At 40.7% G+C, this 24,169-nt stretch overlaps 1 protein-coding gene across 13 annotated transcripts in view; it reads right to left on the minus strand.

The window, feature by feature from the left end:
• Positions 1-24,169, minus strand: part of PRELID2 (PRELI domain containing 2) — a 764,348-nt gene that overhangs the window by 489,626 nt on the left and 250,553 nt on the right. The window contains exon 8 of one of the 13 annotated variants that reach the window (XM_079916207.1): positions 8,568-8,599. The exons of the other annotated variants lie outside the window; for them this stretch is intronic. The gene's annotated coding sequence lies outside the window, so the exon portion shown is untranslated. Of the gene's footprint in view, positions 1-8,567; positions 8,600-24,169 lie in introns of those variants that run through there. 13 annotated transcript variants of the gene reach the window in all.

Consider the following 24,169-nt stretch of genomic DNA (forward strand, 5'->3'; position numbering starts at 1 on the left):
AAATATTAAGCAATACAAACATTTTCTGTTCCCTGAGCTTAATTGGTAACTAAAAGCTAGATTGGTTAGATGCCTGGACAACAGGAGAAAGAGGAGATATTTAGAGAATCCCTCCACAGCTCTCAAATTGCTCTGTCTCTGGCCACACGACGACAAACAAGATGATCACAGAATTTTATTGTTGGGAGTCTAACCTTCTCATTTTACAACTGCGAAAGCGAGCTTCTCATCTCCACCTCCTCCTCCTTCCAACTCCAACCGACTCGTCTAGCCACGTCCCCTAGTTCAGGGAAGAGCATTGCCGACACCAGAGATCTGAGCATCATTTCTGTTGAGTTCATCTCTAAATAGCTCTCACTGATACCCACTTCCATCCAGCCCCACAATCTCTGCCCGGGCCACGCCTTCACCATCTCTCCCCTGCATGACTGGTTGCATCTGAGCTCTTGCTTTGCCTCCACACTTTCCCTCCTGCTCTAACCTGTACCCCCTCGTCAGTTGAGAGACCAGAGCAATGCTTCTAAAGACCTAAATACACCACTCCTGTGTTACATTCTGCAGTAATTTCTCATCACACTCTAAAAAATGCCCAAGGCTCATAACAGACTCACAAGACCCCAATAACCTCTCCAACCACATCTCTTCCATGCCTGCCACTATTTTTGCACCCACCACATCAAATTTCATTCAATTTCGGAAAGACAACATGCTCTCTCTCACCTTCCCACACTGTGCTCCTTCTGCCCAAAATACCCTTTCTCCCTCCTCTTCAACTTGCTAACGCCTACGCATCATGAGGTTATAGCTGAACTGTCAAATTTTCCAGGAAATCTTCTCGACCACTCCTTCAGATGCAGCTCAGCACTCCCATAATGCGCTCTCAAAACTCTCTACATCTGTAACAAAGCATGTGGCCTCCTTTATTGTTACTGCTTGTTAGGTGTTTGTCTTCTGAGCCAGATCACAAGCATTATGATGTCAGGGACAAAGTCAGCCACGTCAATTCTTATATCCTTAGATCTTAGGATAGTTTCTGGAACACAAAAGGTGTTTACATTGTATTTCTTGAATGAGTGAATGAATAAAGTAAAATAGTTCCTCAAATTCTTAGTGAACTGCCAGTATCTTTAGGACTAGACACCAGGCTGGTGTTTTTGGCTCTACTAAATTTGGGGGATATTTTATTATTCATTTCAGTCTATATATTCATTCAGTGAAGACTATATTAGGTTTTAGGGTACAAATAACCATTGAATATTAGTTTACAGTCAAAGTATAAAGCTCTTCATTGCTAATCCTAAAACCTATTCTAAAAATAGGTAATTTTTATAATTTCATTTTAAAAGCTGCAGTCATTTCCTTCCTTCTTTCCTTTTTTCCTTCCTTCCAATTCAGTCAAACAACACCATCACCAGAGGGCACTGGGAAGGTAATCCAGCAGAGTTGGGATTGTACAAGGAGGGATTCCAGATGAGAGAGCAGACCATGGGGTTAAGGAATTAGCCTACCATTTCAGGGGATTAAACAAATAACCAAATATATTAAGGATAATGGAAGCCAAATTTCTCACTGTTGAAGAAGGAAAGTACAAATATGGAAAAACGGGAAGGGATTCAAATGAAACCTGTAATGTGAACTGGAATTACAGACAGTGTAACCTCATGGTTTTCAGTATAAGACCTTGAGGTAGAAACTACTTTGATGATTGAGGAATAACAGGAGTGTCTTTGTAGTAAGAAGATAATGAGAAAGGGAGAAAACTAGAAAAAAATCAAGCCTGGGACTTACCAGGACCTATGAAATCAGAATCTCAAAAAATGAGACCCAAGAATCTATTTCACAAGTTAGTTTTAAGTATTCAAAAATTTAAACTTCCCTACATTAAAGAAAGGACTTTAAGCTATTGACACAACCACTCTTACAAGTTTTAATGACATCAGAAATATATCCAAATAAGAAACTAGCAAACCAGGGGACAAAATTGAATCCAGTCAGCAGTGAATAAAATGACCCACACTAATGATTCTAACCCACTGGGGTCTTCAGTTCTAGACCCATTATCTGAGACTTGAATCCCAGCATAAAAGAAGTTACATGTTTACTGTTTTTCTAAAAAGAATATTAACATGATTTTAGGTAATCTGCTCTTGGGGTTGCCATTTATATTAAGTTGTTCGAAAGTTTGCATCATTAATTTGAGTGGTAAATACAACTGTCATAACTATCCAACTATACAAATATTCTTCCTTTAGTAGTTAAAAACTGTACTAATATTTTGATAATAAATGTTCCTGCTAAAATCATGTAAAACACAAAAATACTAAACTAAAATTTACATTTTTATTATTTGTAGTTAAATGAGGCAAGAGAAATCTTGTCCAATTTGCAAATGCTCATGACAACTAAAAGGAGGTACCTCCTTAACAACCGTTTAAAAACTCTATGCCATTCTGGCCAATGCTTTTGCCCTCAGGTTGCAAATCCTTTAATTTTGTGACTGAATCACAAATGATCAAAATTGACTAGGGAAGCTTGCTTTCTTCCAATTAAGGAAAATTTACCTTTGGCTGATAGCATGATCATTCTATTTTGGAAAATTATTACTGGCAGTAATTGAAAATATGCTAGAAGGGAGATGATTACCCACCGTATCAGTAAGGGTCTTGGCAGAAAACAGATGGCATACTCCAACTGGGTAATTTGAGACAAGTTTAATAAAAACAATCTTTACAAAGGTGTAGGCAGAGTTTAGAGAAATCAACAATGCAGAACCCCAGGAACAGCAACAGCATGAAGACCGAGAAAGGCAAAGAATGGTTTAGAATCCTGAGAAAGCAGGGGTGCAGAGAGGGCTGCTTGGCATGATCGGTGACACAGCCAACCCACAGCCCAGCAGGCAGGGAGCCAAAGGAATAAATATCCCAATTGTACCCTCCTCCTGCTTTCTGGTCTCCCCATTGGCCAAACCCATCCCGAACCTGGAGATCTCACTGATGCAAACCATGCAGGTCAGCATTCCTTGGCAGAGAGCAGACAATATCCAGCACATGTCCCTTTCCAAGTATCAGATAATGTAGGAAAGTGATACATTGTGGTGTGCCTTCCTCCTCCACAGAAACAGGACCAAGCTGTGAGTCTTTTGTGGAAGGCAGGGCAATCACCTTCAGATCACATGTTTCCCCTGTCTTTCTGATCCACTATCATCATGGTCACTTGGAGGGCATTTTATTGGTTTTGACAGTCCAGCATCTATTTGCCCTTCACTTTGTATCAGCACTCAGGCTTTTGTTAAAGTGTCCACCCTTTCCTACTGCAGCTCATTTGCTTGAGAAAAGCTGGTGCCACTACAGACTTAAGGATGGGGTATGTCAGAGAACTATCTGATCTGTGTAATCACATCCCTCGAGTACAGTTGACTATTAGAGATAAGTGTGACCTAATTGATCCAAACAGACTGAATCCTACTGACTACTGGGGCAAGAGACACATGAGACACATTCCCCTCCCCTAGTATGAATGAGCAAGCATGTAGCCTTAGGGCCAAAAAAGGAGAAGTTTGCTGAAAACAGAAGCAAGAGAGAAAAGAAACTGAATTTTATTCTCACCAGATCAAGTCTCACCCTGCCACTATTCTTTTCCTTAATACAAGGCAATAAATGGCCTTTATTGTTTGAGTCAGGTTTTCTGTGGTTTACAACTGAGAGGTATCTCATCATATGGTTGAGTGTATCATATGGCTGGTTGACTGTATTAAGGATGCTGGGTGCTTCAAGCAGAAGTAACTGCTTCCTAGGTAAGTCTCAATTAATGTTCTTGAAAATGCCTGCTTATAGCACATCATGAATAAACTCTGAGCTGCTACTGAGAAGCCTTCATATTTATATGTTAATACCTAAAACTGTTTTAATTAGGAGAAATGTTTAGATGATCCAATAACAATTTAATGGATTCTGGAAATACTCCTCCCTCTACATTCTGAAGATATCTCCTGAGGATTTACTGTGTACTAGACTTTGGGGACTAAAAATTACTAAGACATAACATCACCAAAGGGTTCACTCAAATTTAGCAGAGACATACCAAGAAGCTCATCTTGATATATCAAAGTGATATTATATTATAATTGAAGAATACACAAGATACTGGGGAAGCTCAAAAGTAGGAGTTATTAATTCTACTATGATGCAAGAAGTCTGATAAGCTTCAAAGCCTTTTAAGCAAGGCCTTGAAGTACACCAGGGACCTTGGACAAGGAAGTTGAACAATGCAGGCTGAGGAGACAGCATGAACAAAGGCATTTTCGCATGTTAAGGTTCAAAGCAGCTTCAGTAAAGACGGAGTAGCAGCGTGATTATAAGGAGAATTTGGTTCTATCCTGGTTCCCCATCCTTTGCTAGTTATGTGATCTTGGGCAATTTCCTTAACTTTTCTTAGTATCACTTTCCTAATATGTAAAACAAGACTAATAATGGTATTTTGGTCATATTTGTTGTTAGTATTAAAAGTCCCATTACATGTAAAACATCTATTACTCAAAAGTATGTTCTTATTAGGAGAAAGATAATTGATTAGGCAGACTGGTACCAGGTTGTGAAAATACTTATGAGCTCTGCTAGATATTTGGGTTTTATGGAGTGTGGCTAATATACCCCAAACATCAAAGGTTTTAAGTAGACGTGACAAGGTTTGTATTTTAGGAGAATAATGTGACTCTTGAACTGGAGTGAGAAGAGACTGAAGTTAAAGTGAGATGTTACAATCTTTCTTACAAGAAATGATAAGGGCATGAGGGCCTGAACCAGGACAGTAGCTGGAGGGATGGAGAAAAAGTGACAGAAATGCACAAATAAGGTATCAAGGAAGATTACAAAGTTTCTGGTGGATGCTGGTACATTTAATAAATAAAGATAAGAAAAGGAGTAATGCATTTGGCAGAGAATACAATAAGCTCAAATTTGGGACATGCTAAGTGTGAGCTGTCTACATGCTGCACAAATGGAAAATCCCAGAAGCTATTGGAAATATGAGTTCAAATCACTTATATGGGGAATCTTAAAAAAAAAAAAAAAGATACAAGTGAACTTATTTACAAAACAGAAACAGACCCACAGAGTTAGAGAACAAACTTATGGTTACCAGGCGGGGAGGGTTGGGAGTGGGATAGACTGGGAGTTTGGGATTGACGTATATACATTGTTATATTTAAAATAAACTTCGGTACTGTATATATGTCCATGCCACTCTCTCACATTGTCACAGCTTACCCTTCCCCCTCCCTGGGTCCTAAGTCCATTCTCTATATCTGCATCTTTATTCCTGTCCTGCCCCTAGGTTCTTCAGAACCATTTTTTTTTTAGATTCCATATATATGTGTTAGCCTATGGTATTTGTTTTTCTCCTTCTGACTTACTTCACTCTGTATGACAGACTCTAGGTCCATCCACCTCACTACAAATAACTCAATTTCATTTCTTCTTATGGCTGAGTAATATTCCATTGCATATATGTGCCACATCTTCTTTATCAATTCATCTGTTGATGGACACTTAGGTTGCTTCCATGTCCTGGCCATTGTAAATAGAGCTGCAATGAACATTGTGGTACATGACTCTTTCAGTTACGGTTTTCTCAGAGTATATGCCCTGTAGTGGGATTACTGGGTCCTATGGTAGTTCTGTTTATAGTTTTTTAAGGAACCTCCATACTGTTCTCCATAGTGGCTGTATCAATTTACATTCCCACCAACAGTACAAGAGGGTTCCCTTTTCTCCACACCCTCTCCAGCATTTATTGTTTCTAGATTTTTTGATGATGGCCATTCTGACTGATGTGAGGTGATACCTCATTGTAGTTTTGATTTGCATTTCTCTAATGATTAGTGATGTTGAGCATCCTTTCATGTGTTTGTTGGCAATCTGTATATCTTCTTTGGAGAAATGTCTATTTAGGTCTTCTGCCCATTTTTGGATTGGGTTGTTTGGTTTTTTTATATTGAGCTGCATGAGCTGCTTGTAAATTTTGGAGATTAATCCTTTGTCAGTTGCTTCATTTGCAAATATTTTCTCCCATTCTAAGGGTTGTCTTTTGGTCTTGTTTATGGTTTCCTTTGCTGTGCAAAATCTTTTAACTTTCATTAGGTCTCATTTGTTTACTTTTGTTTTTATTTCCATTTCTCTAGGAGGTGGGCCAAAAAGGATCTTGCTGTGATTTATGTCACAGAGAGTTCTGCCTATGTTTTCCTCTAAGAGTTTTATAGTGTCTGGCCTTACATTTAGGCCTTTAATCCATTTTGAGTTTTTTTGTGTGTATGGTGTTAGGGAGTGTTCTACTTTCATTCCTTTATGTGTAGTGTCCAGTTTTCCCACCACCACTTATTGAAGAGGCTGTCTTTTCTCCATTATATATTCTTGCATCCTTTATCAAATATAAGGTGATCATATGTGCGTGGGTTTATCTCTGGGCTTTCTATCCTGTTCCATTGATCTATCTTTCTGTTTTTGTGCCAGTACCATACTGTCTTGATTATTGTAGCTTTGTAGTATAGTCTGAAGTCAGGGAGCCTGATTCCTCCAGCTCCATTTTTCTTTCTCAAGATTGCTTTGGCTATTCGGGGTCTTTTGTGTTTCCATACAAATTGTGAAATTTTTTGTTCTAGTTCTGTGAAAAATGCCAATGGTAGTTTGATAGGGACTGCATTGAATCTGTAGGTTGCCTTAGGTACCAAACATAAAGTAGATAGCTAGTGGGAAGCAGCTGCATAGCACAGGGAGATCAGCTCAGTGCTTTGTGACCATCTAGAGGGGTGGGATAGGGAAAGTGTGAGGGAGATGCAAGAGGGAGGAGATATGGGGATATATGTATATGTATAGCTGATTCACTTTGTTATAAAGCAGAAACTAACACACCATTGTAAAGTAATTATACTCCAATAAAGATGTTAAAAAATAAAATAAAATAGATAACCAACAGGGACCTACTGTATAGCACAGGGAATTCTGCTCAATATTCTGTAATAACCTAAATGGGAAAAGAACTTGAAAAAGAATAGATACATGTATATGTATAACTGAATCACTTTGCTGTAATTCACCCAAAACACACAACATTTTTAATCAACTATACTCCAATATAAAATAAAAATTAAAAAATAAAAACAATTTAAAAAGAGAGAGAGAGAGCTTCAGGCAGGAGGTGGATACATGAGAATCAACTGCAAATTTATTACAGCTAAAGAAAGGGAGATGATGGGCCTGACCAACAAGAAGGTTAAAACCATGAAAATCACCAAATCAAATAGCAGGAAGAAGCAGCAAAGGAGTCTTAGAAGTAAACATCAGTGTAGTAGAAGTTGAGGTGAAAGAGACTGGAGTTCTCAAAAGCAGGGGAGGAAAGGACTTCAGGGAGTAGCCTATAGAAATAAAGGGCACAGAGAGCTAGCACTTAAGATACATAATGATTCAAAGGACACCACTGCACTTGGCAAACAGCAATCATTTTTAACCCCAGTGAGAGAAGTCTCAGGGAGGTGGCAGAAGCAGAAGCCAGACTGCAGTGGCTGAGGCCAAGGAGAAGGCTGAGGATCTGGAAGCAGGTGTAAAGGGCCCACTCTTTCCAGGAGCTGGTTGGCAATTCTCCCAGGCTTCCCTCACTTTGAAATTCTCTGACCTTAGAGTTAGACTCTGTTGTAACAAAACAATGAGTATAACAGAGCTGTCTTGTTAGCTGGCACTCCTCAAAATGGATCTTTTTATAATCAGAAAGCCTTGTCTTTGAAAAACCAGGCAGTTACAGACAGCATTTTGTCTGACTTTCCAAGAACTTTCCTCTATTCCCCCTGTAAGAACTTCAGTCAGGACAAGTAGCAGTGATTTAAGTGTTACATTTCCAGTTCCCAAAAGCAGACAATAAAACACTGATGAGGTCTTATTCATTCTTGGGTCATCATAAGGAAACAGTGAACAGTTAGGAAGAATGTGATGTAATTCAAGCAATATAGAAGCTTTCCAGATACATATTAACACCATCTTTCATATTTATGACTCTTCAAAAGAGAGGTCAAAGCTTATTTCCAAAGTTATCTTATTAACCTTCAAATTCACTTTGAATATAAGAAAGAAAGAAATATTTGGCCCATTATATAAATGGAGAAACAGAGGTCCAAGATCCAAGAGGAACTCAGTGTCCAGAGTTCACAATAGAGATTTCCAGACATGTTTCACGAACACATTACGGCAGAGTCCAACAAAGTGTGTGTGGTCCATGGACCACTTGCATCAAATTTATGTTGGGTGTCTTTTTCAGAAATGCATATTCCTGGGGCCCTCTTCAGACCTATTGATCTTTTCCTCTAAAGATGGACCTTGAAATCTGAAATTTTAAAAATGCCACAGGACCCTTTGCCTGAGGATAGAAGGTCCACACAGAGTTCGTATTGATCCTGCCTCAGAAGCATGGATATACCTGTTTTTCCATCCCACTCACCTGTGCATTTCCTCTTGTCTATGCTTGAGGAGGGCATCCTGGTTCCATGGATGGACTCGGAGCTGTGACATCTACCCAGCTCAAGCACTGACTCTTTAATCCAACTGATAGCCATGATCTGGAAGCCAAGTGGAGACAAAAACAAAAAAAAGCAGGATTGCCTTAGGTAACAACATTATGGGAATCTGGAGTCACATTCTAAGAGCACCTTTCCAAGAACTGTTCATCCTGGGAACCAAGGGAGTGAATCCTGGAGATTTCTCCATATGAAAAAGAGCTTCCTGGGACTTCCCTGCTGGCACTGTGGTTAGGAATCTGCTTGCCAATGCAGGGGACATGGGTGCGAGCCCTGGTCTGGGAAGATCCCACATGCTGCGTAGCAACTAAGCCCATGTGCCACAACTACTGAGCCTGTGCTCTAGAGCCCGTGAGCCACAACTACTGAAGCCTGCACACCTAGAACCCATGTTCTGCAACAAGAGAAGCCACCACATTGAGAAGCCTGCACACCTCGACGAAGAGTAGCCCCCGCTCGACACAGTTAGAGAAAAGCCCACGCACAGCAATGAAGACCCAAAGCAGCCAAAAATAAATTAAAAGAAAAAAAGAATCCTCCTGCCAATGCAGGGGACACAAGTTCGAACTCTGGTCTGGGAAGATCCCACATGCCACGGAGCAACTAAGCCCGTGCACCACAACTACTGAGCGCGCACGCCACAACTACTGAGCCTGAGCTCTAGAGCCCACAAGCCACAACTACTGAGCCTGAGTGCCACAACTACTGAAGTCTGCACGCCTAGAGCCCATGCTCCACGACAAGAGAAGCCGCCGCAATGAGAAGCCTGTGGACCTCAACGAAGAGTAGCCCCCACTCGACACAACTAGAGAAAGCTCTCACACAGCAAGGAAGACCCAACACAGCCAAAAATAAATAAATTTATTACTTTTAAAATTTATTTTATATTGGAGTGTGGTTGATTTACAGTATTGTGTTAGTTTCAGGTATACAGCAAGGAGATTCAGTTATACATATATTTATTCTTTTTCAGATTCCTTTCCTTTATAGGTTATTACAGAGTATTGAATAGAGTTCCCTGTGCTGTACAGTAGGTCCTTGTTGATTATTTTATTTATATTAGTGTATATATGTTAATCCCAACCTTCTCTTTTATCCCTCCAACCCCAAAATTGGGATTTTTTAATAGCCCCATTTAAGAGATGAGCAAAATGAGGTTTGGAATAGGGGGAAAGCATCTATGTAAAGTGATTGACATCATGTCTTACTTGTGATAAGATCTCATTAATTGGGAGACTACCATTATATCATTATAGTGATAAGTAATACTACTGTTGTTTATTATTGTTTTCATAGTAACGTGTTACCATTATTATCACTATTTTTTGTTACTACCTATAAGAATTACCGCTATTACTTATAAATATTGCTATTATAGTAATAAGCATTACTATTAGTAATATAAGCATTACTATTATAGTAAGTAGTATTACTATATTACTCTAAGTATTAATATTATCACTATTAGTACTGTTTAAAACGACTATATTATTACTTACAATAAGTATTGCTATTTTTCTTATAATAAGTGTTACTGTTATCATCACTATTGCTTTTTTATTATTTAGAATAATAAACACTATATATATTTTTTTAAAATGCCACAGGAGATTCTTACATGTCCCAGCTTTTCAAAAATAGTGAAAGATCACCAATGACTCAATAAAGACAATATTTACTGAGCAACTACTAGATGCAAATTATTTGCTATTCTCTCCAAAAATCACCAAAAAGCATAACATTTTTTCTTGCCTTGAAGGAGGTTTACCAGACTTGTATACCATTGTCTTCCCTGTTAACAAGCCCAAATTTGGGGCATCACTAACTATGACACAGCCCTGCTAATTGGATCAGGGTCTCACCCTGGACAGCTGACCAACAGTTCTCTCTCTATACTGTCTCTATCAAAAATTTGAAGTAGGATACAGAAAGTATAGGCAGTTAGTGAAGAATGCTACTGCTGATCAATTAGGACTAGATTTCAGGGTGGTGGCCATGGTGAGTCATATGCAACGAGAGCCAGCAGAAGTATCCAGTCAAGAAAAATAGAAGAATAAAGGAGACTCACAGACAGAAGCAAAGACAAATGGGCCTTGAGAGCCAGAGAATGAATTCTTAGTTCCTGATAACTTTCCAGTTTCCCCAAGGCCCTTCTACCATTGCTTCCATGTGATTCCCTATATCCTTACGTAAAACATTTTACTCTAGCTAGTTTGAGTGGGTTTCTACTCCCAGAGATTATAAGAACCTTATCTGGAGCAAACAACATATCATTGAGTAAATCCAGTGTATTCAATAGCATTCTTCTCCCATCCCAGTAAAGAGCATCACCCTCTGGCCAGTTTGGCAAGCCAGAAACCTTGAGGTCATCCTTCTCCCTCACCTATCATAACCAGTATCACCAAGAACTGCTAATTTTGGGACTTCCCTGGTGTCCAGTGGTTAAGACTCTGCACTTCCAGTGCAGAGGGCACAGGTTCAATACCTGGTCAGGGAAGTAAGATCTCACGTGCCACGCGGTGAGGCCAAAAAAAAAAAGGAATTGCTAATTTCATCTCCAGTTTCTCTCCACACCATTCATTTCTTCCCTCTACAACTGCTATCCTAGTCAAAGCTGCCAACATTGCCTGCCTCAGGTATCTTCTAGCTGCCCTACCTATGGTCCACTCTTTGTGTTCTCAAGATAGACCTATACAAAATGAAAATCTGATCACGTCCCTACTACCCCTGTTATCACCATCCAATGGCCTCCTGTTGCACTTGGTAGAAAGACCAAAATCCTTAGCACAGCCCACAAGGCCCAGAGTGATCTCACCCAACCTCACCTCATCTTGTACCTTGTCCTCTTCTGCTCTCTCTGTTCCAGCCTCACTGGCCTTCTTTCAGTAATTAACACGTCCCATGCTCCCTTTCACCTCTGTAAATGTTCTTCTCTCAGCCCTCACCATTCTGTTCTCCCCATTTGCCTAGTTAATTCCCACCCATCCTCTAGACCTCATCTCAGCATCATTCCCCCAGGGAAGCCTTTCCTGACCTCCCTGACAAGGTCAAATACACACAGTATAGAATCTCATAATACCGTATCACTCACCTTTATAATATTTATCACAATTGCAATATTAAATCTTTATGACTATTTGATAATCTGATTAATTATCTAAAGGCTGTAAGCTCAATGTTTCTCTGTTTCGTTCACATTGTCTCCCTAGCACCTGACTCTGTGCTTGATATATCATAAGTTCTCAGAGGTATTCACTGAATAAAGGTTGAATAAGTGGAATATGTAAGCAAAAATCAGAAACAGTACATGAGAACCCGATTTTTCATCGACAAAGCATAGGTTTGCCCAAGCTGAGGACCAGATGGGGAAAAAAGAAGTTGGAAAAGTCAGGTGTATTTATGAAAGGTACTGATTCAGGACAGACTGAGAAAACAGAGAGCTTGAGCTATCCAGAGCTTGGTTAGATACTAGACCAAAGTCATTAATTTGCGTTGAAATAGTAGGACAAGAAATCAGGGTCAGGAGCCAAAGCAGGAATATAGGAAGATCGCCATCCGAGAGCTATATTCTGGATAAAGATACAGATGACTGAGTGACCACAAAGTGGATGAACTGGGTTGTCAAGGAGCTGGATAGAAACCCAAGAGGAGATGCTGCTGGTGAAATAAGATGAAAGGCAGTAGACAGGAAGAGCCATAGGGGAGTCAACTTGGTAATGATAGCCATACAACAAAACTCGTAATTTATACTTAGTATGTGCCAAACAGCCTTCTAAATGCTTTAATACATAATTTCAGTTTAATTTCAAAATAATCCAATGAGGTCAGCAAACTTATTGTACCAGTCTTACAAATGAGAAACCTGAGATTCAGTAACTTGCCCAAGGTCAACAATTAGTAAGTGGCAGCACCAGAATTTGAACCTGGGGAGACGGCCTCTAAACCTTTAACCATAGTAGTGTACCATTTCTTTATGAGATTAGGGACCAAAATGGCTTGTTAATGACTTTGGCCTGTCCTTGTGTTAGCCATAAAATAAGATCAGAAGAGGGTTAATCAGTGAGAATCAAAATAAGCTGAGGGAAGCATCTTACCAAATGGTACCGGATGTCCCTAAACAGATCATCAAAAGGCATTATTTAAGGTCACATTGGTTAATGAGCAGTGAGTCACAGTGGTTAACAATATGGGATTTGGAATCAAATGGATACGGTTTCAAATACTTGCTCTGCCACAGTCTAGCTGCAGGGCTGTTATTTAAACTCTCTGACACTTGGTTTCTGCCTTTAATGGGAATATTAATACCCAGCTCATATAGGGGTTTAAAGGTTAAATAAGATAATGTATTTGAAAGTCCTTAGTACGGAAGTAACATATGCACTCAATAACTAACCAAAAACAATCATTTTGCAGAGCTGCGATATCAGAGTTGAAGAAGGAGGAATAAAGAACTTTATTGTTGTTGTTGTTATTGTTATACCTGTGGATCAAATGGCAGATATACATATGACAGGGATAACCTTATTAGTTAGATGTACCCCTGAGGGAAGACTAAAAATCCCCCAGTGATGACAGCTGAATGAAGTTAATAACTCTGTAGATACATTTTGCCCTAAGAAATGCTGACAATTACAGTGAACTCAACTTCTATGCCACTCAGAATCCTCCAAGCAGCTTCAGAGCTGGCTTTAGAAGTATTTCTGAGAGTCAAAATCTTTAACGCTTCCATATCCGAGACATGTCTCGGAACATACCCATTAACAGTTCATCTTCCACAAATCAGAGAATCTGGCTTTGCAAAACTATGTGCATATTATTATAAAAAGCTGAAGAATTTGAGGATTTTGAGGCAAATTCACAAGTGACACTGCAGTTCTTGCCTTTAATGAAAGAGCAAGCGAGGATGTGAAAAACATTCACTCTCAAGCCCTTTGTAGAGTAACATGACACATTTTTGGAGGACAGTTTGGTAAGGTTTATGAAAAAAATGTAATACACATTCTCTAAGATACAGAAAACTAATTTTTAAGACTCTATAAAAATGTTTACACAAACATAGAGAGACATATGTAAAAAGATGCTCTTGGAAATATTGTAATAAATTCCCATCAATAGAGAAATCGCTTTACAAATAGAGTATCTAAACTAAAAGGCCATGGGGCTCATTAAAAAATGAGATAAATGTCTACTGACCTGAAAACGTGCTGTTATATTAAGTCTAAAAGATTGCAAAACTTCTAAATATATTATATAGTCTCTTTTGTTTAAAATATATGTGAGTGTATGTATGCGTACATATATTACTCTTTATATGTATATGATCTGCAAGTATGCTAGTTTTAATGGTAGTTACTTCTGGAAAGTGGCACTGACATATGGCTTGAGGGAATGAGGTGGGGGAACAGGCAGCTTTTACCTATCATCATATCATCTTTGGTATTTGAATTTTTAACAATAAACAGTTATAACTTTTTTATTAAAATTAATTTTTTTTTCCTAAAAACCATGTGATAAACAAAATCCACAGGAATACATCTTAAAATCTTCTTTCCTCTGTCATCCACTTCGGTCCCATTGTCCCACAGCCAGTTCTCCATTGTCTCTTCCCCCACATATTTAGGAAAACTCCTTTTTCTTCTAGCACGAGTGCCCTGTGTGAGCGCCTCTTGTCTTTCCCAAACTATCCTCGTGCTTCTCCTTTCTTTGTCTACTTCTTCCCCTTTTCTCAGTTTCATTACCAATAGCAAAGAACCAGACCATCAGTGCAGGAGGGAATGGAAAGAGAAGATACTGAGTATCTTTTCCTTGTTAAAACAAAACCAAAAACCCTCTTTACTGAACAGGAGAAGAAGTCTGAAGACACTAGTATACTAAGAAATGTTGTCCTATCAGATCTGTCTCTCTCTTTCTCTTGCTCCTTCTCTTTCTCTCTCTAAGCTTCAGTTCCCATGACAACAGGAACTGTGGCTTCATTATTATATCCCCAGAACCTACCATACACCTAAAACGTAGTAAGTGCTCAATATTGTTTGTTAAATATATGTTGGAATTAAGTCATACCCTCAAGTAGCTTATATCGTGTTTGGGAGGCATATAATTTCAGTAATTCCTCCTTAATATCACATGTGCTGCTGACTCACTATTACCTGGAGAGGCAATAGCAGGTTTAAACAACGAGCCGCAAATAACTAAGCATTTGCCTCTGCAAAGCCCTGCATGCTAATACAGGCTGTCAACTGGGAAAGCCAGCACAGCTGTGCTTAGCAACCAGTCCCTTCGCTATCTAGTTTGGTCAGCTATGTCAAAAGTTATTCTAACTTCATTCAATCAATGGCTTCATATCATGAAAGACAGACACCGCAAAGAGATGAGAAAACAGAATCAAAGATCTGTATGTTCAACACCTCTAAAGGGTGTTCCAAATGCCTCTCTTCTTTCCCACTACAGCCGGGCTGCACTGCAGTCTTGTTTACAACACATCTGGGAGTGATCTGTTAAGCAGGAGGAAGGTGTCTTTGACCTCCATCTCCCTAGAAGGAGAAACACAGAACAGCTGTCTGTTTACCATTCTGACCTCATTTCCATGATGTGGAACCACTCATCTGGGAAACATGAAAAATAGGATTGATTCACTTTTCTTCTCTAAGATCTTCTTGAAGACAGTGGACCCTTGGTGAGCTGAAGGATGATTGAAATTGTAGGGCCACAAATGTTCATTAGGTGGAAGTGGAAAGATGCTCAGCTTCCGAGTCAGGAATAAAATATGGTGCATAATTCGTGTATTTTGGCCTCTCTGTGCCATTACTTCTATACGGTATTTTGGCTCATAATTTACAGAGAGAAGACTTTGAATGCAATCAGATGTAAACTTCCCCCCAAAATAGCTAAGGCTAAGGTTGAGACCTTGACCGAGAACAGCACACCCATTGTTCCTGGGTTGGTGCATTCCACCTTGGTCCAACTGAACCCAAACATGACTGAGCCAGACCACGTTACCTTCCCAAGCTCAGACCCCAGAAAAGAGCTTTATTATTTCACATATCCTATAAAACCCCAATGAAAATGGAAAGAAACCCTGCTGTTTTCATTCAATAAGTTGTCTTACGTCTCAAGTCAGTCTGGATCTCAAAATTAACAATGTCTTGTGCCAGTATGAACTGCGGAAGCAACACAGAAATCACTGAGTCCATGCCCCTCACTCACTAAGAGGAGAACCAGGCCTAATGCGAGGGAGGGAGTTACCTAAGGACACAGCTGGGGGCAGAACAAAAAGAAAAACTGAAACAGACTCTCTGCTCAGTATTCTTTGCTCTATAGCACGCGGCCTCTTAGTCTTGCCTTGAATTGAAACAACAATCAACATAATGAGATAGCAATTCAGTACATTTCTATTAATGCCTCCTATGGCCCCAGAACTGGGCTTCTGTGAGAGTCACGCAAAACAAGTGAAGGTCTTGGCCACTGCCCTCAAGGAGGTAACTGCAAAGACAAAACTCATGCTTTTCTGAGGGATGAATGACATGACGAGTGACTGCTAATGAGTATGGATTTTCTTTTTAGGAAAGAAAATATTTTGGAATTAGACAGTGGTGGCGGTGGTGGTGGTTGCAGAACGTTGTGAAGACACTAAAGCTCACTGAATTGTATATTTTAAGGGGACGATGTTATAGTATAGAAATTAGGTCTCATTTTTTGTAAGGTCATGCATTTCAAGTAATTAATAATGAATCAGAATTTAGTAGCAAAAGATGATTGGTACTAAATGGAAATCAGAGGCAGATTAGCAGTTGCCAACATTTCATTGAAAAGCAAGAACTTAAAGGAATGCAACATTTTAGTGGGTGGGAATAAGAGGAACAAGGGTGGGAATGTAGACAGGAATAATGGAGATACTCTGAGAAAGATGGGTTATGTTAAAGGGTTGTCTTCACAACCTAAGTGTCCATCAACAGATGAATGGATAAAGAAGATGTGGCACATATATACAATGGAATATTACTCAGCCATAAAAAGAAACAAAATTGAGTTACTTGTAGTGAGACTGTCATACAGAGTGAAGCAAGTCAGAAAGAGAAAAAGAAATACTGTATGATAACACATATATATGGAATCTAAAAAAAAAAATTGGTTCTGAAGAACCTAGGGGCAGGACAGGAATAAATATGCAGACATAGAGAATGGACTTAAGGACACAGGGAGGGGGAAGGGTAAGCTGGGACGAAGTGAGAGAGTGGCATGGACATATATACACTACCAAATGTAAAATAGATAGCTAGTGGGAGGCAGCTGCATAGCACAGGGAGATCAGCTCAGTGCTTTGTGACCACCTAGAGGGGTGGGATAGGGAGGGTGGGAGGGAGACGCAAGAGGGAGGGGATATGGGGATATATGTATATGTATAGCTGATTCACTTTGTTATACAGCAGAAACTAACACACCATTGTAAAGCAATTATACTCCAATGAAGATGTTTAAAAAAAAAAAGAAAAAAGTGTTGTCTTCACACTCTTTGTGGGAAAAGACACTATAATAGGGAATACACGGTGATTTTTAAAGCATTTTTCAAGTTCTATTAAAACAAAGTAACTCCAGAATAGTACTGAAGAATAAGCCCATTGTAACTTTTTCTGGCAATTCAACAAACAATTCAATCTGAAAAACATAAATGAGGAAACCAATCTTGGCTCTGGATACTTGCACAGCCAGGAAGTCGACCGTTGTGCCGAAGCAAAGCTCTTCACCCAGTTTTATGAATCATGAAAAAGAATTGTTGGAGGTAGTCTAGGTGCATGGTAACTGAGTTTAGAGACACAGAGAAGAAACTGAAGGAGAGAACTGGTAGTTATACTATAATTGACACAATGTAAACATATAATCCTGGTATTTTAGCCCAAAGTGGGAGTTTTTTATAGAACCAATGGCTAATTTTAACTTCTTAGAAGAGGGTGTGCAGAACTCATTCCCACTGTAGGTTTCATGGGATTGTTAAAGCCAAAAAGAATATTCATGGACAAATCTTGTTTGCCTAACCAGAATCCATTCCCTCTTCCATTTTCATGTGGGGAACCACTCCTTCCCTACTTTACGTTCATGTGGTTCAGACTGACTCCAGGGTAGGTCCATGATCCAGGCTTAGCCAGTGATCTAATTCCTCACACCTTGGTCACAGTTCAGCTATGGGCACATGCCCCAAGTCAACATGCCATCCTGGAAATTCTGATAACACAGTTTAGAAGAGAAATGCCCCTTTATACAAGGATTTCTGACCTGACTAATGATGTTAGCCTCGTGCTGCTGGGAACCATCCACAGAAAGGACCCCCTGGTTACTGAAGCCAATACAGAGCCAAGAGATGAAGAATCAGATCCTGGTGACTTACTCTGAGCTCCTAGATCCAAACATACCTGAAGCCACTACCCTTGGATTGTACAGATAAGTGAACAAATAAATCCCTTTCTGCTTAAGTCATTTTGGACTGGGTTTCTATCAATTCCAATAAAAAGTCATGATAAACGTAGCATCCAATCTAACCTTGTACTTTTCCAGATGAGGAACTGAGGTCCAAAGAGGTATAAGAACTTGCTCAAGGCTGCTCAGTAATCAGTAACAGAATCTAAGCACAAATGCAGATGCCCTAGTCTAATGTCTTTCCTATTTTGTCACTAAAGATTCATTTTGGAAACAATTAGCCATTTGAAATTGAGATGCCACCCATAAACAAAGGTTGTTTGGGGGCTTCCCTGGTGGCTCAATGGTTGAGAGTCCGCCTGCCGATGCAGGGGACACGGGTTTGTGCCCCGGTCTCGGAAGATCCCACATGCCGCGGAGCGGCTGGGCCCGTGACCCGTAGCCACTGAGCCGGTGCGTCCGGAGCCTGTGCTCCGCAACGGGAGAGGCCAAAGCAGTGAGAGGCCCGCATACCGCAAAAAAAAAAAAAAAAAAAAAAAGGTTGTTTGATGGAAACATTGGTTTGCAAAACATTATACATCTGCTATCAGAGCATCAAAACCCATCAAGCATCAGCAAACATCCAATGCCTCTCCGTTTTATTAGGATGAAATTCAAATTCCCTTCTACAGTCTTCACACAGCTGACTGGTCAAACCCCTGGCTCTCTTGCAACCTCATCTCATACAGTACTCTCCTTTGTCACTATGCCACAGTCACCTTCTCTTTCTTTCAGGCCCTTTAATGTCCCTCACTCTTGTCCCACTCCAACCTTGGCACGTGCTCTTCCCTCTGGCTTGGAATGCTTGTCCTGTACTCTGCACAGCTGATTCCTTCTCACCTTCAGGTCTCAGCTTCAGTGTTACTCCACACCTTCCAACGAAGCAGATCCCTCTCCCTATAACTCTTTAACTCAAAACTACTTTTAATTTTTATCTATATTATATTATTACTTTATTCCCTTTTTATATATTTACTATCTGTCTCCCTCCTGAACTGCATGTAAGAGATGCATCTCTACAGACCATTATTCAGCTCCAGTGCCCAGCACTTAGAATACATTGGATAAATATTAAAATTGAAGGAAGAAATATTTTTTAAAGTTCCTCTTTCCTAATTTGAGCTCACAGCTTCCTCCCAAACATGCCTTCGTCTTCTTTATCCCCAATACCCGAAAGCTTCCTGGTGCTTCCATTACCTCTTAGAAAATGATTACAAGAGCATTTTTTGCCATTTAGACAGCAGTGATTTTCCAAAGCCATTTTTTAAAAATCTAAATTGGTTGGCAGCTCAGTTTCATGAAGACCTGTGTATAGCAAGGGAAAGCAGGTGGCTCAGTGCTCCCCTGGCCAGTGGCGAGAAGGCCTAAGTGATTGATTTGCCCTTCCAGGTGATTTGCCCTTTATTGTTTTGACATGGAACCATTATATGAATTCTGACATTGGCACCACTTGCTGCCTCAGACCAAGTGTCTTTGTTGCCAGCTTGAATAGCTAAATATTATTCTTTAGTTCAGTTCAATTGTAAATCTCAAAAGCTAAGCCTTCAGCAAAGGTGTATTTAACCTCTCACGTACTGCAGACAATTGCTAAATCAGTAATGCAAGTATCTATAAGCCAAAAAGCCAGGTCACTACTAGTGTGCTGACAGATATATCAACTCTTTAGCTCACCCAGACCTTGTTAGGATCTTTTTGGTTGGAAGAGACAAAAATAAATGGTTCAAGCAAAAATAGAAACTTACTGGGTCACTTAACTAAAAAAATCCAGGAGTATATCTGTCCCTGGATTCAGGATTTCAGATGATGTCATCCTCAACTCTGTACATTCACATGCTTCATTTTCAGGCTCCTCATGGTGACCAGGGGGCTGACAGCAGTTCTTACATTTTAACAGGTCTCAGTCTAAGCACATGTTTCTATGAGTCTCAATGGCTCTTACTAGGTCACATGCCCATCACTGAAACAACCACTGTGTTCAGGGAAATATGCTCTGAAAGCAGAGACATGATCACATGGCCACCTTAGGGTAGAGTCAACTCTACGTGAAGCTTAGGTCAAAGAACAGGGAAAAGAGTATTTCTCTGGAGGGATCAGGGTACTCTTAGAAGAAGAAAGGTAAATGGAAGCTAGAAAGCAAAGGCAACAGACTCTCTGCTACACACTCAAGTCACCAGCCTTCCAAAATATTCTGGCAATAGTGAGAACAACTGCAAAATAACCCTAGTATCCCCACCAAGCTTGGACCAAACAAAGAGAATTCAGAGGCAAGAGACTACAGGATACAGAGGACTGTGTAAGTGACATAGTCTTAATGCTTTATAAACTACAAAATGCTTCTACATAGGCCACTTCTTTGTTTATTTATTTATTTTTCTTGCGGTCCACAGGCCTCTCACTGTTGCGGCTTCTCCCGCTGCGGAGCACAGGCTCCGGACGCGCAGGCTCAGCGGCCATGGCTCACGGGCCCAGCCGCTCCGCAGCATGTGGGATCTTCCCAGACCAGGGCATGAACCCGTGTCCCCCGCATCGGCAGGCGGATTTTCAACCACTGCGCCACCAGGGCAGCCCCATATGCCACTTCTTTATGGCCGGGTAAACTACACACCTACTTTTCCAACCCCATCAGAAGAAACAAGCAACACTGGGCTTGCACTGAGACACAAAGCGATTGTCCCCAACATCAATACTTTGCCACTCTATTCACGTACTCTTCTGGGAAGCAATACATACAGCATGAAAATGAAAAGAGAAGAGGAAGAGAAAGTAAAAGTACAGAGTGGAGAGAGAAAAGAAATTACAAAAAAGAAAGTATGGAGGAGCTTCAAGATGGCGGAAGAGTAAGACGCAGAGATCCCCCTCCTCTCCACAAATACATGAGAAATACATCTACATGTGGAACAGCTCCTACAGAACACCTACTGAATGCTGGCAGAAGACCTCAGACTTCCCAAAAGGCAAGAAACTCACCACGTACCTGGGTAGGGCAAAAGAAAAAAACAGAGAGAAAGGAAAAAGGACGGGACCTGCACCAGTGGGAGGGAGCTGTGAAGGAGGAAAGTTTTTCACACATTAGGAAGCCCCTTCATGGGCGGAGAATACGGGTGGCGGAGAGGGGGAGCTTCGGGGCCATGGAGAAGAGCGCAGCAACAGAGGTGCAGAGGGCAAACCAGAGAGATTCCTGCACAGAGGACTGGTGCCGACGAGCACTCACCAGCCCGAGAGGCTTGTCTGCTCACCCGCCGGGGCGGGCGGGGGCTGGGAGCTGAGGCTCAGGCTTCGGTGGAATCCCAGGGAGAGGACTGGGGATGGCTGCGTGAACACAGCCTGAAGGGGGCAAGTGCACCACAGCTAGCCGGGAGGGAGTCCGGAAAAAAGTCTGGAGCTACTGAAGAGGCAAGAGACTTTTTCTTGCCACTTTGTTTTCTGGTGCGGGAGGAGGTGGGATTAAGAGGGCCGCGTAAACGAGCTCCAGAGATGGAAGCAAGCTGCAGCTCTCAGCGTGGACCCCAGAGACGGGCATGAGTCACTAAGGCTGCTGCTACAGCCACCAACAAGCCTGTGTGCAAGCACAGGTCACTGTCCACATCTCCCCTTCTGGGGAGCCTGTGCAGCCCGCCACTGCCAGAGTCCTGTGATCCAGGGACAACTTCCCCGGGAGAACACACGGCACGCCTCAGGCTGGTGCAACGTCCTACCGGCCTCTGCCACCACAGGCTCGCCCTGCACCCGTGCCCCTCCCTCCCCCCGGCCTGAGTGAGCCAGAGCCCCCGAAGCAGCGACTCCTCTAACCCCGTCCTGTCTGAGCGAAGAACAGACGCCTTCCAGCGACCTACACGCAGAGGCGGGTCGAAATCGAAAGCTGAAGACCGGGAGGAGTGCGAACAAAGAAGAGAAAGGGAAATCTCTCCCAGCAGGTTCAGGAGCAACAGATTAAATCTGCACAAACAACTTGATGTACCTGCTTCTGTGGAATACCTGAATAGACAACGAATCATCCCAAATTGAGGAGGTGGACTTTGGGAGCAAAGATATATATATTTTTTCCCTTTTCCTCTTTTTGTGAGTGTGTATGTGTATGCTTCTGTGTGTGATTTTTGTCTGTATAGCTTTGCTTTCACCATCTGTCCTAGGGTTCCGTCTGGCCCCCTTTTTTTTCTTTTTTTATTACTTTTTAAACATTTTTCTTAATAATTATTTTTTATTTTAATTCTTTTATTTTATTTTCTTTCTTTCTTTTTTTTCTCCCTCTTATTCTGAGCCGTGTGGATGAAAGGTTCTTGGTGCTACAGCCAGACGCAGGGCTGTGCCTCTGAGGTGGGAGAGCAAACTTCAGGACACTGGTCCACAGGAGAAGTCCCAGGTCCATGTAATATCAAACGGTGGAAATCTCCCAGAGATCTCCATCTCAACACCGCAAACCAGCTTCACGCAACGACCAGCAAGCTACAGTGCTGGAAAACCCATGCCAAACAACTAGCAAGACAGGAACACAACACTATCCATTAGCAGAGAGGCTGCCTAAAATCACAATAAGGCCACAGACACTGCAAAACACACCACCAGAAGTGGACCTGCCCACCAGAAAGACAAGATCCAGCCTTATCCACCAGAACCCAGACACTAGTCCCCTCCACCAGGAAGCCTACAAAACCCACTGAAACAACCTTAGCCTCTGGGGACAGACACCAAAAACAATGAGAACTACGAACCTGTAGCCTGCAAAAAGGAGACCCCAAACACAGTAAGTTAAGCAAAATGAGAAGACAGAAAAACACATAGCAGATGAAGGAGCACGGCAAAACCCACCAGACCTAACAAATGAAGAGGAAATAGGCAGTCTACGTGAAAAAGAATTCAGCATAATGATAGTAAAGATGATCCAAAATCTTGGAAATGCAAAGGAGAAAATATAAAAAATGTTTAACAAGGACCTAGAGAAATAAAGAGCAAACAAACAGTGATGAACAACACAATAAATGAAATTAAAAATTCTCTAGCAGGGATCAATAGCAGAATAACTATTGAATAACAGATTCAACTACAGAAGAACAGATAAGTGACCTGGAAAATAAAATAGTGGAAATAACTACTGCAGAGCAGAATAAAGAAAAAAGAATTGAGGACAGTCTCAGAGACATCTGGGACAACATTAAATGCACCAATATTCGAATTATAGGGGTCCCAGAAGAAGAAGGGAAAAAGAAAGGGACTGAGAAAATTTTTGAAGAGATTATAGTTGAAAACTTCCCTAATATGGGAAAGGAAATAGTCAATCAAGTCCAGGAAGTACAGAGAGTCCCATACAGCATAAATCCAAGGAGAAATACGCCAAGACACATATTAATCAAACTATCAAACATTAAATACAAAGAAAAAATATTAAAAGCAGCAAGGGAAGAACAACAAAAAACATACAAGGGAATCCCCATAAGGTTAACAGCTGATCTTTCAGCAGAAACTCTGCAAGCCAGAAGGGAGTGGCAGGACATATTTACAGTTATGAAAGGGAAAACCTACAACCAAGATTACTCTACCCAGCAAGGATCTCATTCAGATTTGACAGAGAAATTAAAAAATTTACAGACAAGCAAAAGCTAAGAGAATTCAGCACCACCAAACCAGCTTTACAACAAATACTAAAGGAACTTCTCTAGGCAGGAAACACAAGAGAAAGAAAAGATCTACAATAACAAACCCAAAACAATTAAGAAAAAGGTAATAGGAACACACATATAGATAATTACCTTAAATGTAAATGGATTAAATGCTCCAACCAAAAGAAATAGACTGGCCAAATGGATACAAAAACAAGACCCTTATATATGCTGTCTACAAGAGACCCACTTCAGACCTAGGGGCACATACAGACTGAAAGTGAGGGGATTGAAAAAGATATTCCATGCAAATGGAAATCAAAAGAAAGCTGAAGTAGCAATTCTCATATCAGAAAAGATAGACTTTAAAATAAAGACTATTACAAGAGATAAAGAAGGACACTACAAAATGCTCAAGGGATCAATCCAAGAAAAAGATATAACAATTGTAAATATTTATACACCCAACATAGGAGCACCGCAATACATAAGGCAAATACTAACCGCCATAAAAGGGCAAATCAACAGTAACACATTCGTAGTAGGGGACTTTAACACTTTCACCAATGGA

The sequence above is a fragment of the Stenella coeruleoalba genome (genome assembly GCF_951394435.1).
Source record: "Stenella coeruleoalba genome assembly, chromosome: 3".
Lineage (NCBI taxonomy): Eukaryota > Metazoa > Chordata > Mammalia > Artiodactyla > Delphinidae > Stenella > Stenella coeruleoalba.